The 18,647-nt window shown below is 46.9% G+C and overlaps 1 long non-coding RNA gene across 1 annotated transcript; it reads left to right on the top strand.

Moving 5' to 3' along the window:
- The first annotated feature begins 550 nt into the window (after nucleotides 1–550).
- On the top strand, nucleotides 551–9,396 carry LOC127604461 (uncharacterized). Its single transcript, XR_007963331.1, has 5 exons — nucleotides 551–772; nucleotides 991–1,060; nucleotides 2,814–2,979; nucleotides 5,733–5,914; nucleotides 9,015–9,396. It is a non-coding gene; the product is annotated as an uncharacterized LOC127604461 (long non-coding RNA).
- The last annotated feature ends 9,251 nt before the right edge of the window (nucleotides 9,397–18,647 follow it).

The raw sequence follows: 18,647 nt of genomic DNA, 5'->3' as shown, positions 1-18,647 counted from the left end.
AGTCTGAACTGTTACAAGTCAGAGCCACGGCATTGAAACGCAGCGCATGTGGCCACGTGTGCGCTCCCCATAAATAATTCCCCGTGTCGAGCGCGGCCTGTTTCATCCATCAAGCGGAGGGTCCGGAAGCCTTCGTGTTCCCAGCAGCGCGGGAACCTCCCGAAACGTCCTGGCGTACACGTCAACGGGTTTTTCAATTAAAGCTTTTCGTACGCTTGCCGGGGTCATTATCCTCCTGATTTAGAACAACAACCGCTTCGGATCGGGTTCCCTTCTTTGGATTAAATAGTCAGTGAGAGACTATTGAACCCCTAAAGTCAATCGCGATCTGCGATTTATTTTTTGTCCTTGTCGTAAAAACTTTATGGACTGTCCAGGCAATTTTTTGTGGAACATTTGAACGTCAACATGGTTAGCGATATAACGGAGGTTGTCGCACAAATCACTTTTTGGTGAGCAGAGACTTTTAATAATAACGTAACAATTTGAATAGGAGATCACTTTGTGCACATTCCTTGTTGGCAGAGGGTGTGCAGAATTGTGCAACAGCTGTCGATGTTTACTCCCCTTTCCCGAAACGACTCGGTCACAAAAATTGTGTGTGTGTGTGGGGGGGGGGAGGTTTTGCAATTATTAATTTTGCTCTTTTTTTTTCCCTCATCACCTCAGACCTGGCGTTTGAAGACTTTTTATGTCCGTAGGACTCCCCGTTGCCTCTCACTGTCTGGACCACCTCATTGTGGAAGGCCCCCACGTCAACACGGTCAACTAGGTGAGATTTTCCGTGTTCTTCCTGAGAGGGTTTAGATGTCACACGTGTCAACAACTAGCCCCGAGAAGCAACATGCGTACCCGAGCCGAGGATGAAAGCGAAAGAGGTCGCGGTCGTTTTCCTCCGTCGAGCCGGTGACATAATTTGACGCTGACCATCCTCTTCCCTTTTTTTTTTTTTAACTTCTCTTTCATGATCTCGCGTTTGATGTGCTCCAGGATTGTCCTCACTGCAACCATCCGCATCTGGCGTCAATTTACCGAGGAGCAGCGAGGAGTCCCGTCCGAGGTGAGCAACTTAACACAAACCGTTTTGTATCCATACAAAAATTGCTTTCGACCACGTCGCAATGTCGATTAGTCAACGTTGCCGCTTTAATGAGGAGAGGATATGACAAAGATTTTTTTTTTTATTCCACCCTAAACGAATTTTAAGAAGCCAACATGTGATTTTAATAAAAGAACCTCACCGAGTGTTTCTCAACAAGCCCCGAAATTCCCAAACAAAACATTTTCAGGTCCATTTCACGGCTGGCAGGCGCATTAGAAATAAAAAGGAACGTCGCGGAACGATTTCCGGCTCAAAGTGTCAAAATAGCCGAGTGAGCATGAAAAGTGGAAGGATTCCCGCTGGTGTTTGCGCCGGGCCAAACGCACGGCTTCAAGTGAGCGACGGCGCCGTGTGCCGTCCAAGCGGGCCGAAACCGGAGAGTACCAGATGGGATCGCTTCGCATCTTTGTGTTGGACGCGCGGGGACGAGGGGATACGAGGAGCCAAGTGCAATCAGACTCCCGTTGTATCCTCCGAAGCTCTCAAAACAGAGATGGGACTGACGTTCCCGGGCCGCCGCTTTTGCACCTCGCTGCAGGATCCATTAGGAAAGACGGACGAGTAGAGGAAAAACGGTATATCAGTTAAACGCCATGAAGGGAATTGTTTGTCCTCGTTGGACGGCTTGCGGAGCTCTTCAGCATCTGTTTTACGAATCCAAATTTCTTTTGTAGCCTCCTTCTGAATATCATCCACAAAGTGCAAAACCAAGCGTCTCGTCCCCCGTCCAGTCTTCTGAAAGCTGCTCCATAACTAAGCAGATGTCCCCGAGGTGCCTTCTCGTGGATTTTCACTGAAGCCACATTGCGTCAAAACATGCGCGAAGGTCATAAAAGTGTCCGGCTGATGTTTATGTGGCAGATAAAGCAAGCGTGACGCGCCATCCACAACGTCAACGTCTTCCTGACCACCAACATCTGTTGCTCTATTTTCCAACAAAGCCCTTTAACCTCCATCTCACCTGCAACTTTATCTGACGCAAAATTTGGGAAAAAAATATATAAATAAACCTGATTTGTGACTTGAAACCTGAATTTGAAAACCCAACCCTGCTGTGAAACCCGACTCTGAAATCACAATCTTGGTCTGAGACCCCAACACTCTCTTGAACACCCCAAACCCCGTCTTAAATATCTGTAACCTGGTTTGAACCCCCTAATTCGACACCCTAATTCAGACTTGAAACTCGAAACATAAACTCCCAACCCTGCTGTGATGCCCGATAATAAACCCTCCAGTCGAAGGGGGTGCACGGTGGGTGATTTGTAACCCACGGCAACTGCCTCAACGTCAACTCAGTGAAGCGCTACTCAAGTTTCCTTTTTCAACCCAACGAGGATGCAGCGAGAATTGCGCTGCGCGGCGCCCCGGCCTCTAACCCCGAAAGGAATGAAGAACAAAAGCACATCAAAGAGCGAAATGGCCGCAATCACTCAATTTGACGATAACTTCCATATTTGACTCGAAATAGACGCCGGGAATGGATGCGTCTGCATGTCGCTTGTTGGACTAGTTAATGTGCTTATTTTGGCGGGGCTTCCTGTGATGTGCATCCAGCGTGCGCTTGATTAAACAGTGACGGGTAATAAAGGATGAGAAGCAAGTCCCCCCCCCACCCCCCCCCCCACCACCAAAGGAACAAAGACCACGGCATGTCAAGCGTTTCAGCCTGCTTGTCTCTCGATGACTTTTCTGCGCCTTTGTTGTGCAGTCGCAGCTCTTTTGCGAGACGTCCCGCTGGCTGCCGGCCAGCATGGCCGCACGAAGAAACGATGGGATGTCATAACCCCCCCACCCCCACCCCTGCACCACCACGGTTTGAAGACATCCCCTCCTGGACAACATGCAGTCAGCTTCATGTCGCAATAACAAGGTTAGTTTTGCTATCAGCATGCGCGTCACACTTGAGCTGTTTTTCTTTTTTCTTGTTCTTGTTTTTGAGACAAACTTCAAATCATCACCCTCGATTGAAACCCGACGATGAAACTGTCACTTGAAAACTTGACCTTGCCTCTAAAAACAGTTCGGTCAAAAGTAGTCGCCGAGTAGACTCGCGCAAGCTAAAACATGCGTCAATGTGGCGGCCATGTTGGCAGTGACAATGTTCGCGCAAGCTAAAACATGCGTCAATGTGGCGGCCATGTTGGCAGTGACAATGTTCGCATCGAATGGGCTATTGGGCAAACGTTGGGCTATATAAAGCGATTTGGGCATCTCTCTCCACCACTACGGTTACATTTGGAATAGAAATATTTTACGTACCAGATGAAAAATTTAATTTGCGCGAAACAATCATTTTGTGCTGACCGATGACGCCGTTCCCACAATCACTTCGTTAAATTGTCGTGGAAATGACGGAAGCGGCTAAAAATAAAATCCGTCACACGAAGCGACGCTCTCGTCCGCCACAATGACATCACTCCGCGGTCCCAGCATTTCCATCTCGGGAAGTTGACTTCCTGGCGGGACGTGTTTGCGCTCGTCTGTCAGCTCTGGTGATTTATTTGTACTCTGACTTTGTCCCAGAGGAGTTGGAACAGCAACAAGCCGCCCGCCGGCCCAGCCCGCACACGCTACATGATCGCTGACATCCATCTCAAACAATTAAATGTGTTTATTCCCCCCTTTGAGTGGAGAATTATGTCTTTGGAAAAACATTTACGGCAGATCCAGCTAATGTTTTTTGCTAATGTGTCCCATGTTAGCCGCGCAGATGACAACGAAAGAAGTCATGCGAGCAGCATTCATCTCACTTATTTTTTTTTTTTAAACAAATCCTCATTTGAAACTCAGTTCCCATCCGCAATTTAACACCCTATTCCTTGGCTTGACAGCCTAATTTGAAATCTTATTCCTGTCTTGAAACCATAATTTAAAAGCCGATCCCTCTACTCAACTCGAAGCTCTAATTTGAAACCCCATTTTCTATTCCTGGCTTAAAATCCAGATTTAAAAGCCTGATTTGAAACCTGGCTTTAACCCTGAATTCGACACCGTGATTTCAAACCCCATTTCTGGCTTTACACCCTAATGTGTAATTCTCTCCCTTTTGAGAAACTCATTTGAAACCCTATTACTGCCTTGAAACCATGATTTGAAACTATACCCCTGGCTTGTCACCCGAACGTAGTAAGTAAATCAATAACCGAACCTCTGAACGTCACCGAGTACCAAACGTCCTTGACGCGGGTAACAACATCCGACTTCATTTAAAGTCAATCAGTTCTTTTTTTTCTCATTTTCTTTTTGTTTCCCCTTTTTCTTTTTCAGATGTTGACGCCTCGCTGGCAAATGACGCATTTCACATTGCGTCGCTGCAAAGTGTCTAAAAAGCGATTTCGTTACATCACACTGGCCTCAAAGCGCCTCAGTGGCTAAAACAACAACTGGGATATGGGGATCACATGGAACCCCCCCCCCCACCCTCCCCTCATCCACCTCCTCTTCCTCTGCGTTTGCGAGCGTGTTGAAATGCAGACGCCAAAGCTGCGTCTTATGCACACACACACACACAAAAAAAAAGATTGTCTTGAAGTTTTGCGGACGCAGTGCAGCTCAAAGCTTTTTCAAGATCACATTTATGATCACAAACATCATTAGGGAGGAAAAATGTTCGGGCCCATGGGAGGGATTGGACTGGTGTTCTTCATTTGGCTAAAGAGCTGGGATTCTTACATCTTATGCGCACACACACACACACACACAAACGCACACACACACACGCTCACGTACTGTGGGCCTGGGCGGGTCTCGTCTTCACTTTGTTCAAGCCGAGCGCCTGATTGGAAACATCGGGATCCATGTCCTAACTAGGCAGTCTTAAACATTCTCATCTGTGCGCATGCATGTAGAGCAGGTGAACTGTAAAAAAAAAAGGCAAACGCACACCGGGAGTGAAGGATGCTCACCCTCTGACTCAGACTGAATATCATACGAATGCTAAATGGGATGCACCGAGTGCAGGAAAATCCGATCCGGTTTCAAATTAAAATCTCAAGATAGTTTTAGGTTTTCAAGACAGAAGTATAGTCTCAAATCATGGTTTGGTTTCTCAAAATGTAGTTCCTGGGTCTGAACGAAAACTCCATTTAAAACGCAGAAACCTTTGATGCAGGTTTTTTTCCCTTCTCCTTTCTATCGCCCCCTACAGTACGTGTAGCTGTAGCACGGCTACTTGTGCCGTCATCATCAACCTGTTGTGTGTGCTGTCCATGTACACACTTCAGGCTGACATCAGGTGAAAAATTGTGCGCAACCAAAGTACACAACTCCAAGCGCAACCAAAAGGAGCGAACCCCTCACCCCACGAGCCAATCTTTGCTCCGGGGCGTGTCCTCAATATGCTTCTAATCAGTGTATCTCATCAAAACGAAAAACAAAAAAAACCCCAACAAAAAAGCGCATCTTTAATCAATGGAATCTTCCGGAACAAAACAACGTGTTTGTAATCAGTCCACACGTGCACGCAATCCACAGGCACACACACACACACACCCACACACACATTCGGGCGCTCTTGACACGTGTGACATGATGGAACCTTCACGTCATTGTACATGTACAACAGATGTTAAATTCAATATAATCATGTCCTGACAATGATTAATGCTATCAATTCATCTCCCGGCAGCACTGTGTGTGTGTGTGTGTGTGGTGACACTTCTGGGAGTCGGCGTGAGGTTGGCGATGCTGACACAGAAATGATGGATGGATGGACGGACGCATGGAAATTCTTCTTCTTCCCAAAAGTCGTCCCCGGCTGCCATCCCGCGCGGAGGACTCGGCCACTTACATTCACAGGCCGTGACAGGGGTAAGGTTTCAAGCCTTGGAAGAGGGTTGTTTTTTTTCTGACGTTTATAAATTGGGATTTCAGGAAAAAGCAATATGGATCAAAATTAGGGTCTCAAAGTAAGGATGGATTTTCAGATTAAGGTTTTTAATGCTATCAGCGAAATGGTTTCAAATGAGGGTTTTAAGATAGGGATACGGGTTTGGATTAAGGCTTCAAGACAGAGGTAGGGTTTCCAATGGAGACTTTCAAGCCAAGGATGGGGGTTCAAAATGAGGATTTAAAGGCAGGGTTCGGGATTCAAGTTAAGGTTAAGGTTTTTTTCAATTAGGGGTTCAATGAGTGTTTTAAGCCAGCGATGTAGTTTCAAACAAAATTTGGAAGTCAGGTAGAGAACTTCATAGGAGCCTTTTCGACGAGATCAGCTGCGAGGTCGGCGTCGCAAATGAGAATAACTTCTGAACCAAAGTTCCGTGATGCCGCATTTGCCAAACCAGAGAATAGCCGCGACAAGAAGTCGTGATTGACATCGGATGCGAGTTGTTTGCTAACTCTCTTCTGGAGGGGCTTTCAAATGTAGTCGGCGCAAATCAGGTTGTCATTGTTGTGGAGCATTAGGAAGGGGGGGGGGGGGCAAGGGCTTCGCCGCTCAGCCGAGTGCCCACCCAAGTGGTCTCGAAGCCCCCTCGTCGAAACGCTGCGAAAGGCTCGCAACCCCCCCCCCCCCCCCAAATTGTTTGCATTCAGACGCCGGCGTCACGTAAAACATTCCTGGCAGGCGCCGCCGAGAGAGAAGGCTGGTTTATTGGAGGACGTGTTACCATGGAGACACTCGGACGGGCTCTTTACAGGATTTGGAACGATGCGAGAGGGCTTTGAAGTCGACTCTTTATCAGGTTAGGTTCGCATCCACGAGCGAGCCAGCGGTTGACGTATGCCCGGATGAGCTTAAAATGGGGTTCCGCTCGGCAGTTGGAGTCGAGAAGGGCGCCGTTAGCATTTCGTTGAGAAATCCGGTTGGCCTCGTCACGGATCGGCGCGTTGGTTTAGCTAAGCATCCATTAGCAAGCCTGTGTTGAGAACCGAAAAGGGTTTGCCGCGTTCCGTCGCCGACTCTTGTGAAAAAGACTTCAGGCCAGAGTCGCGTCTCTTCAACCAAACAAGAATAAACTACCGGGCACGAAAGGATAAAACCGTTGTTTATCCACCAAACAAACCACATTGCTGGAGTCCGTTTTGACATCTTGAATGTTCCCGAGTTGTGCCCACGCTTACAATAATTTTTTTTTGCTCCAAGTCTCACAGGGAGCCTCAAAAGGACGAAGCTCGAGCACCATCGGGGGCTCCCGGAATGTGCTTGTTTCATTAGGGGTCCTCAAGTACCACCCCCATCGCCCTCCGGCCCCCCCCGCCTATTTTTAATTTCTGCTCCCAGTGGCACCCCCGCCCGGGGCCGTCCTGTCTCGGAGGTGCCACGCCGCCAGAGGTTAGCGGGGCCGGCCGGTTCTCAGACGGCATCGGTGCCAAGGCCAACAGTCTGGCCCTGACGGGACCCCCTTCACGACGCCCCCGTGCATGGATGCTTGTTGTTTCCTAATATGGTCCCAGGCCGCCTTTCCGTAACTTGAGTTTTGTGGATCAATCAGTCAGACATGCCCCTTGAGTGACACTTCGAAGGCTCAAGCTGCAGTGGGAACAGACGGATCAAATCTGACCGTGGGACCTGACCACGAGCCTGTCAATCATCCTTTGCCGGACCGGTTCTGCTTCCGGAGGACGTACGTCTGTCTTTGAATGTAACATGGCTTGTTTACAGAAGATCAAGAAGTCTTGACGCATTTTTTTACAGCGTACTTCATTTTAGGAGCAGAGTCATGTCATCCCGCACCACAATGCGTCTTCCGACACACATGCCCCAAAACTGGTCCAGTTCCTGCATTAAAAAACCCCCCAGTGACCAAATGCCGGTGGGCCACGGAGGAGGAACATTCATTTTTTGCTTCGCCGAGGCAAAATGAGAGACATTTTGAATAAAAAGAGCTCAAGGCATCGAGAAGCAAATCTCATCCCGCTTGTGTTGCTGATTATGTGGGACGTCCCGCAGGAAATGAGAACATGAGAACCAACTGTTTGGCCGCAACCTTTCTCTCTCGTCTCCGCTGCTTTCCGACGGGAAACAAATTCAAGTTCAACTCCCGCCGACTTCGACGTCCAACCTGCCAGGTAGACGAGACGATGAGAGAAGTCTGAGGAACCAAAGCGGCAGTCTGGGGGGGGAAAGTCTTCCAAAGTCACACTTGCCTCATTTGGCCTGCGGACTTCCTGTCGGCTTTTGTTTGCGCGCCGTCAACAAAAAACGCGCTTGGCTTTTTGATCCTGCCGCCAGCCGCCGCCCCGGACGCTTCATTGCCATGTGGAGTCAGCGCACAAACATTTGTGTGTTAAATGTGAGACGACACCGAGAGCCGCCGCCGCCTCTCTGTGTTTCCGTCATTTGAGGGAGAAGAATCCGGAATCCGAAGGAACAAAGAGAAACTTTCCGAGGGATTTGTTTTGTTGTTTTCCACTTTAAAAACCGCAACATCGCTCTTGATTGACTTAATGGAAGATGTCATGTTTGTGTTCATTGCTGCAATTTAGCTTACAATCAAGATGTGATCTCATGTGATCCCCCTGCTTGATGAGAGCCTTCAAAGCCAACAAGACGGACAAAAGTAACGTGAGAGTCAATTAATAAGTCGAGCAGAATTTGGACGCCAGCCCGAATATCAATTTCCCAACAGTCTGAAGACATCCTAGACCATTTGTATTTGCTGTAAACCGTTTGGGCGAGTTCTTCTTCTGTTCCTTGGTCTCAGGGCATGCCGGGATGTCTTTGGTGAGGAACAAGTTGAACATCATAAATCTTCCTGGCAGGAGCTACTTGGCGATGAATCAGTAGAAAAGAAAGCGCAGAACCCCAACGGCAGCAACGATATCCACTGGGACATGAATGGGGGAACCTGGGAACAATCAAGGGGAAAACGAGAGAGCTAAGTAATTTCTAAGGATTTTGGTCTGTTTTGCTGCCGCTTCTCCTCCTTGCCTCTCCCCGCCCCTCTCCCGCAATTGCTGCTTTCAGGATTCTGCATTGACCCACCAAGGGAGGACCTGAAGAGAACCGCTTCCCCCTGTCACAGTAAAAACAACGCCTGCCGGAACCCGGTTGGAAAACCCGGAGATAGACGAGGAGAACCGAAAAAGAGCAGAAACCGACAAGATTTAAAACATCTGTTTGGACCTAGTTCTGGAACCCAGGCGAGTAGAACTGTTGACGCAAACGACCTCCATTGTTTTCTTCATTTCCCTGTCGCCGGAATGTGTCTCAATACTTTTGATCGCGTGGTGGCTGTCGATGGAGTGCAGATGCGCGATTAAATGATGCTAGCATCATTTGTCTTTGTGGTAGCAATGAGCCCCACTGATTTGACAGGGAAAGTGCGACCGCAGAATGAAAAAAACAACAACACGCGACAATCACGCAACATGTGTTTGTCTTTTCATGTTAGCGACTTGAAAGAACAACGACAACAAAAATCTCTACATGAGTGTCTCGACATGATTTAGAGCAGAGGACAAAAAAGAGCGACGGGCCAAGCGTTTCCATGGAAACAATCTAGATCTCTTTTATATGTTTGTGAGAGAGAATACAATACAATACATTCTGATAGAAGACCGCGCGGCTTCGCGAGCGACAAAGAGAAGCCGTCAGTTGCGAACTAAACACGTCACAAAGCGGGAAGGAACTAAGGCCCCACCCTTTTGCTCTACCTGACTGCCGTTGCGGGGGGGGGGGGGGGGGGGGGGTGTCACAGTGCAGGATATTGTTACTAATAAAGAGAAGAAAGAGGCTAAGCGCTGCCAGCCAGTCGCAATTAAACATGAATACTGTTATTGTGTTGGCGGGCTGAGGCAGGACCTGAACGCAACGTGGCTCCACTTGATTTACGGAAATCCCGAGAACACATTTTTATTTTTTTTTTGGTTTGATTTTGTTTCTATACTGTAAGTCTTAATGTTTGGAATTTTTACAATGGGGCTCATGTTTACCTGGCGTCTTGTTTTAACTGGCACAACTTATTGCGGATTTTCTATCATTTGAAGGAAAAACACAAAAATGGTGTTTGTGATGATGTCAGGAATTCAAAAAGGCGTTGCCACGTTTCTCCCCCTCGCCACTTTTCCCCGCCCTTCCCGCCCTTCCCGCCCAATCTCTCGCCCAACTCTCGCCTGGTGAAAACAGGAAAGCTTGCGAGCGGACCTGGAGCGACTCCAATTAACACGCAAGCGGCCGTCCACGTGTTTATCGTCTTCTTTTCCTGCCCTCCTTTGATCCTCTCGCCACATCTGGCGCAGGTGAAGGACCCGCATCGGTACGCTTTCCACCGAATACGCTGACTTGGAACCGTTACTGGTTCAAGCGCCATATGCGAAAACGGGGCAGCCCGCCGCAAGGAGGGCGCGCCGACCTTCGCAATCGCTAAATGCCATCGTTTGGCGGCACGTTTGCTTACTTTCAATGTTCCTGTGATTAGTCCAGGAAATGGATGATTATAATTTGGGCCAAATATTTAATGTTCCCATTATTTGAGCGGGAGTGCGTCATGGCCAGCCCCGCCACGCGTACAATAACAGTGGGGCAGATTCCCACAGTGAGGCTGCGCACGCACACACACACACACAAACACACACACACACACAGACCACCGGTGCAGCACACACCTGAACACATTAAGTGAGGACATACACGCATATCTTCAGATTGTTTACTGTAGTTGTCATCATTAGGCTCAGTGACTACCACCCAGATTTCAGTAGACCCACAAAAAAAAAAAAAGTCTCACAAAACTATACCTGAGAATATATACACAGCGAGCCCGCAATGTTGGTTGGGCGTGACCATTTTAGGGTAATTTTGGTTGAATTTAGGGGGGAAGATTCAGCCTGTTTAACTTGGCGGAATTATATATGGTATCCGTTTCCATCATGAGGAGAGCCACCAAAAAAAGTTTTGCAAACCTGTTTGAAAAGACACAGGAAGTCATCCATTTTGGTTTGAAGTGCTGATGTGATTGGTCATTTCCTGGGATCCTTTGAATTTGGGTCAAATTCATCACATGAAGCCACAAAGTAACTTGCAATTATGTGGGCATGTCAAACTTAAGTAGACCCACAAAAAAGTCACCATGCCCCAAAATTATGGTTTCAAGCTTTTAGTTTGCGTTTGTTCAAATTTGGGGGAAGTTTAGGCCACAAAGCCAGTTTCACTCGGTAACATGGACACGGTGAAGTCAGCGTTGTCTTATGCCGCTGCAAAAATACCCGCAGTGATAATTGGCATCAAAGTTGACGGATATCACACGGTTCAAATTCCATCTCGCATTTGGGATTCCGGAATCCTTCAGATTGAGAAACGTCGCCGCTTGCCAGTCCCGCTCTCAGCCGAAAGCGAGCATGTTGCTCGCAGGGACTTGCAGGGCAACATCTGTTTCTCGGCACTTTGTGGCGCACATGTGGTCTCTTAACCTTAACAAAGACGTCTTCATGTGGTTGACCATTTATTTTCCCAGCCGGCAAAGCAGCACATTTGTGCCATATTTTCTAATCAAACTAAAATGCCCTATAACGTCCTTTTTTGAAAAAATGTGATGTGAGAGAAACCACATGAAGATCCACGAGAAGCTCTTTTAATTCCCTGAGTAAACTCAGGTGGAGCTCGGCGACGTTGGCGAGCGGAGCCGCGTCGCCTCGTCGGGTTTTAACGACCTCGCCGCAGCCGCCCGCAGCGCGTCGGCGTGTGCGCTTGTGGAAGAGTCACAAGCCTTCCCGCGGTTGCCGCTTGAGGCTGCAAATGCCGTCGACCCGCTGCAGTGACGTCTGCACATCACCCAGGATGTCGACCTGGATGCTGCGGCGTTCAAAAAGGAAAGTAAAACATCGCTCGCCGAGAGAATCATTTTTTTGTTTTTTTTAAGGAAAGTTCAACATCTTGATTTTGACCTTTAACCCTTTCAGGCACAGCGGTGACTACAATGGACATCTTATCATGTGATCAGGTTACAGGGTGCATGAAGCGGGGGGGGGGGCTGAAGACCTATTTTTCTTGTATGCGATCGCAATTGCAATTTGCACATGCGTAAAAATACAATTTCTCCCTCGCTCGAGTGATTTCGCAATTCATCACGAGGCTCATTAACTTCTGCTGCGAAACGACTTGGATAGCAGCACAAGTATGCGTGCGTGTGTGTTGTGACTTGATGGCGGATATTTCCTCTCGCCAGCTTGCTATTTACAGAACGCCCGTAATGACTGAACGCCCGATAACGATCTGCACGTTCCGGCCCGCGGCCAGAAACCCAAATCCTGAGCCGCGCGAGTGTGACCGCCGCGCACTCTTGGCGCAAAGTGCTGCGGGGGGATTGGGATGGGATTCCCTGCGAGAGTCACAAGGAATGACTTGCAGGTAGGTCGCCGATCCTCATCATTGCGCGTGTTGTCCCAACGATTCATCTTGAACTAGTCATCATGTTGAGGCTTGACCCCGAGGACCGGAAAAATGGAGAAGCAAGGCCCGGGTGACAGTGGATTATTAGTTTCCGGCCACGCGAGCATAACATTGCAGTGACGCCATCTTGTTTGGAATGATATGAAACTACCGGTTGCGGGGATGTCAAAATAAATACAAACAAAGCAAGTTTTGTTGCGGGATCGTTTTTAATTGTGAGGCAATCCAGGCTGGAAAAATTAGTGTTCAATGTGGTAATTTTTTTTTTTTTTTTTAGGAAAGCGTCCCATCAATACTTTTAAAAAAAAAATGAAATAACGAGACCATTTTTAACAAATGCCGTTGGACCGTTGTCGTGGCGGACATGGCTCAAGCGGTCTCGTGCGGACCCGGCGTCTCGCCTCCAATCCAAAAAGCCGGCAGCCGACTCGCGGCTCAGACTTCACCTCCACTTCCTCCCTCATTTCCTGCTCTGCTGCTAGTTGAGTGCAGCACAAGTAATTGCCCGACACTTTTCCCCACTCGGGCGCACGGGGACTCATCGGCAGTGAACCCAAACGGGCCTAATGATGGCGCTGGTATCTAAATGACCCTCACAGCACCTCAACCTGTTTATGTCTGCTGGCCAGTAAGTAAACTCTGCAGCAGATCTCTATCGGCCTCTCCAATAGTTCATTTTCAGTATTATTATTATTATTATTATTACTTTTTTATTTATTTGTTGACCTCATTAGGCCTGTAAATGACACAATGTTGAAATGCGTAACTCAGAGCACATGAAAATACATCACTGGATGATTTTTTTTTTTTTTTTCTGTGGTGGAGAAGTATGACCTAATTCCTCTCTGGGAGGTGGACGACATGGACACGGCGCTCTTGTACGCTCACAGCCAGAGAGGATTAAGTGAGGCCGAACGCTGCGAGCAAACTGGTTCCCATCCAACATGTGCTTGAAGAAAGTGATGGGAGGAGGCGAAGTGGGCCAGGAGTCCAAACTAACTGCAAGCCACAATGTCAGCTGACAGGTTGCGGTCATTGTAAAAATAAAGAGTTATGAAAGGTCCTGAGGTAAACATTTTCCATGACGAGGGTTTTGTCATGTACCTGTTTTCACCTGTGTGAACAAGCCACGCCCACAGGAAGTGCACCAAAGAAGAACAGGAAGTGGGGAAGAGATTCTGTTTGGCACACAGACACGGGTACAACTAAATGGCAGGCAGAGTGAATAAAAAAAAAAACAAAAACAGAAGCCAAAAGTCATCCTAATAATAATAAATAAGATTGTCATATATCAACAATGACTTTGCATGGATTATTTTGTGGAGCAAGTCCGGAAAGAAAATCTTCAAATCTGCTTGGAGCAACTCGTGACCCACCTGCTTTGAAGACAATCGACATCAAAGTAAGAGCAATTTTTTTTTTCGTACTCTGACTTGAACACAAAACGCACGCCAGGCCGCTCAGCTTGCAAACATTTCATGCTTGGCGGCCATCTTGACTCACCAACCAAACACAAAGCAGTGGTGTCAATTAAAGGGCCATTTTGACATAAAAGCAATTTATTGCTCATTTGGGCCGTTAGAGGGCGGACTGACACTCGCCTAAATGACAATTTACCTGAACTAAAATGAGTTTGACACCCCTGGTTTGGAGACTACTGACCAGTTTCTCACTCTTTGCCTTCATTGATTAATGACGTTGTTGCTGCTGCCCCAGTTCTTGCTGCTGCTGTTTTCCACTTTCTGTTGTTGCTGTTTGTGTGTGTGTGTGTGTGTGTGTGTGTTTTATTCAACCACTGCTATAGTTGCTGCTGCTATTTTTTGCCCGTTGTTGCTGTTGCCGCTATTGCTGTTTTTTTTTTTTTTTGTTCAGTCACTGTGACAGTTGTCGCTGCTTCTGCTGCTGTTTTCCGCCTTCTGTTGCCGCAATTGCTGGTTTTTGTTTTTTTTTTGTTCAGTCACTGTGACAGTTGTCGCTGCTTCTGCTGCCGTTTTCCGCCTTCTGTTGCCGCTGCTCTTGCTATGCACCGTATGTTGAATGTGTATGTATCTATATTACTTTTTACGACTTGAAAACAAAATGTTTTTTTGTCTCGGGGGGAAATTTACAAATCCGACGCGGGTTATTGAACGTCTTTTTTTGAAGTTTCATTTCAATGTTGCAGCTCGGCTTTTTCCCCGCTGTGATTAGATCACCACTTTTTCCAAAGGCCAAAATCTCTTCAAAGGCATCCTGTTGCATGCTTTATCAATCATATGCATTTGATTTCCCGTCGCTTTTATGAAAACCCAAAAAGTTGAGTACTTACAGGGGGAGGAGGTCGCCCTTGACAATGGACTTTCAGGACGGCGATGTACTTTTGAGGCTTGAAAAATATGTAAAACAAAGTTTGATCATAAACTCTGCGGTGTACATCATTGCTAGTGTGCTTCTGTCAGGTTCCCATCGAGTAAAGTCACCAGCAGTCCAACTTCAAACCCAAATAACACTTCCGACCCCAGTGAGAATGCAAACAAATCCATCCCCGTCGCGCCCGCCTCGAACAGGGAAAGCGGCGCTGACGGACGTGATGTGAAGGCCCCCATCGGCGGCCGTTCCGGCTGGTTGACGCGGGGGAAGAAAATTTCCTTTCGTTGAACTTGTGTGTCCGACACGCCGAGTGACTTCTCCCACGCCGCTTTGCCCTTCTTTTTCCCGCGCGCCACATTGTGGAGTGTCTGTTGTCTTCCGGTGTGGATGTGTGTGTGCTTTGCGAATGAGCTGTATAGAAAATGGATGCCGATATAAATGTAGGCTAAGCAACCAGCGGTGGGTGAAAGAATAAATAGATGAATGGACAGATATTTCATCACCTTTTTGGTGGGGGGGGGCTCTTGGATGGTTTCCTTCCACAGTGTTGGCATCGATTGCAACAACCCCCTGCTCTCTCTTACAACCTGCAACCAAGGTGATTGAAACCATGTGAGGGATGAGGCAAGTTCTGGAATCGTTTTTCCGTATGAGCTAAGTTTACTAAAGTCCGCCCCTGAAAAGAGCCCGTAGCAGGTGGCAGAAAACCTCGCAATGTCACCTGTCTCCTGAGTGTGTGTGGGGGGGGGGGGGTCAGTTTCTATAGCTATGCTCGCCCGCGACAAATTCTAGAGTTGTACTGTAGTTAAAGTACAGATACTCGTGTCAAAACAGTATAAAACAGTTTCCCTCTTGTTTTATCGCTTGTAAAAAAAAGGGGGGGGGGTGCGGGGGGCTAGCTAGCGTGTGCGCAGGCTTTGATGCCATCAAAACAGTTTTTCCACAGCTTTGCTAATATTGTCAAGTGTCACAACACTAGCTCAATTTGCTAGCTAGCTAAAAAAAAAAGACAGCTGCACACAAAATAGTCCCACCCCCACCACCCTTTTTTTGTTACTTGTATAGCAAAACGGGAAAACAAGCTTTCTATCATTTTTCTCAGGCTTTTGTGCTATCTAAGCAACGTGTTTCTATCGAATTGCTTTGCGAACGTTGTGGCATGAAAAACAAAAGTACCAAATTAGCTCCTGGTAACAACTGACAAAAATACGCAGCACCTTACCTGGAGATTAGAATGGATTAGTTTTTTGTTTTCGTAAATAAATCAACGAATATGTGGATAGATGAATGAATTGATAGGATGGTTGAACGAATGGCTGAATGGATGAGCAAAGGAGGTGTGAATGATTGAGTGATGGATGATTTAGTACATTGATCCTTCAATATTTTCATGGATGATTAGACGAATAAACACATCGGTTGGTGTGGCGGGATTCAAATAGACGGAAAAGTGGATGAACGATGGAACAGAGAGCGTTATTTTCGCTCGGCGTGACATGATGAGGAGCTGAGAGGCCGCGAACATGACGTGATGCTGCGGTTTTTGCTCCGGAGTGTCATGCGATTTACCTCAAGTGACCTGCGATGATGTAAACCGACTGCCACGATCATCATCATCAGTCACGGTGGCGTTTAAACTGTCAAACTTGTCGCTCCTCAAGCACGCCGCGACCGTCCAGTCAGCAGGAAACGCCGCCAACGAAAGAGCGCCGCGCCATTGACATCATGGGGTTTGTTGGCGGCTGATTGGCTGAGGGATTCATCTTTTTGGGTAGTGTGGTATATGCTGAGCAAGAGGAAGTCGAAGTGAGCCGTTAGGGTGACTAAGAGGAAATTGTCGTGCTATCTGAGGAACCCAAGCTTGATTGGATGTGGGCCATTATAGTGCAAGGGACAGATAAGAGTGCAAAAGGATTTTTTTGGGGGGGGTGTACACTGCAGATCACCCAAGATAATGCCCCCATTTGAAAGATTTCAGCTTGTGTTGCTGTGCCAATATAATTTGCCCAAGTGCAATAATAATTAATAATAATAAAAAAAAAAAATAATAATTGTTCGGCGGGCCCGATGAAAGAACGGAGTGGGCTGTTAGTGACCCGCAAGCCGTATTTTGTGCAACGCTACACTCAGCATGAGCACGCACACACACACATACACGCGCGCGCCGGGTGCACGCTAATGGGCCAATGAAAACATGCGCAGGGCGAGCGAGGGGGGGGGGGGCAAGTGAGTGCTTAAGAAAACAAACAAGAGGCAATAGGAAGGGGAAAAGGACAATTTCCACGTCCAAATATTAACGCAATCAAGAGCGATTAGTGCCTGTGGGACGGCGGGATGGCTTGCTTGCTGAGTAACTTGGACGACATTTTCACAGTTGCCTTTTCCTGTTGTTGCGTTGACAGCAATGCAGTCGAGTAACAAATGGACTCTTGAGCCACTGAGAGATATTTTCTTGTTGTTATTGTTTGGGGAAGTCTGTCTCGTCTGGGTTGACAGGAAGAAAAGAAGGTGGGGGGCAAACAAACATCATCTTTTCCGTCTTCATCTTAACTTTAAGGCAATCCGTTTCCATCGGTTCAAAACGTGTGGTATTTTACACCTTTTTACAGTTAAAAAAAAAGACTCAACTCAACTAAATAGTCTTCATTTGAATTATAAAGTCGTTCCATAATCAAGGCCTCAAATCCCCACGTATAATTCACATTTGATGTTTATATGAGGATTATCTAATGTGGTCCATTTATGAATTTGCGCCTTGCGGAAGCCAAATACGCCATCAAATTCTTTTATCAACCCTAAATCACTTTAATGACCCAACTTTTTATACCGTTATCAGGAACATAAAAACGATTTATTTATCGGCTCATCACCGGCCTACTGTACTATTCACATTTATGGCTCGTTTGAGCGTCATCTGGCCCAGCCCAGAGACCACTTAGTCAATTAAAATGATCTGGAATGACCACGTCGTTGGAAAAAGGCCCTCTTTTTTTCTTTTTTTTTTACCACTTCCTTGTCCACAACGATGTGCGCTAAGCTGATAGCTTTAGTGCATCATTTCTCATTTCTGAGGGAACATCCTATGGGCCGTAGCACTTTGACATACAACAGTGTGTGTGTGTGGGGGGGGGAGGGTGTCATGCCTTTTTTATTTCATGATACCCTGACTGTGGATGGTATGATAAACGATGACTACTCTGCCATTTACGCTGTGCGCACGTGTTGTCACCCTGGCCACCCCAATGAAACCTTTCTAACTCCGCCCCTGCGTTCAACCTCGTGTACGTAGGAGGCTGTGATGTCATTGATCAACTGTCAACACATAGTGTTTGTATCTCCGTTAGTGTGTGCTAGGTGAGTGTGAGTGTTCGCCGAGCGTTAGCACTCCCTTGTCGCTCGTAGCTCAATGGCAGGCGATATTGGAATGCCAAGACGATCAAACGTACGTGATGTGCTTGAACTATCCGTGTGGTGCAGGGGTGGACAAACATTTATATTCAATGGCCAAGGTTTTAGAGAAAAAAACATTATTTAATGAACAAAAAATAAAACAAATGCATTTTTATTAACCAATCTTAGTAAATAAAACAGCAAAATTAAAGCATCAGTATTGAATGTAAATAATCAAATTTTAAAAATGGAAGTAACATTTTTTTTGTGCATTTAAACATTGTATGGAATTAATTGAAAGTAAATAAAATCGAAAGACAAATGAGGGTCAATTATTAAAAAACTAAACTAAACGGATTGATTTGGCCTAGCTATTACCAAAAAAAACTGGATCACAAAAAGTTTGCTCACAGCGCCCACTGGTGGCTCTGTGAGCAATCAAACGTAAATCTGAATCAAACTTGAGAATAA

Source organism: Hippocampus zosterae, chromosome 7 (genome assembly GCF_025434085.1).
Source record: "Hippocampus zosterae strain Florida chromosome 7, ASM2543408v3, whole genome shotgun sequence".
In the NCBI taxonomy this organism is placed as follows: Eukaryota; Metazoa; Chordata; class Actinopteri; order Syngnathiformes; family Syngnathidae; genus Hippocampus; species Hippocampus zosterae.
Note: the sequence above shows the minus strand (reverse complement) of the source record. Positions and strands in the feature narration are given on the sequence as shown.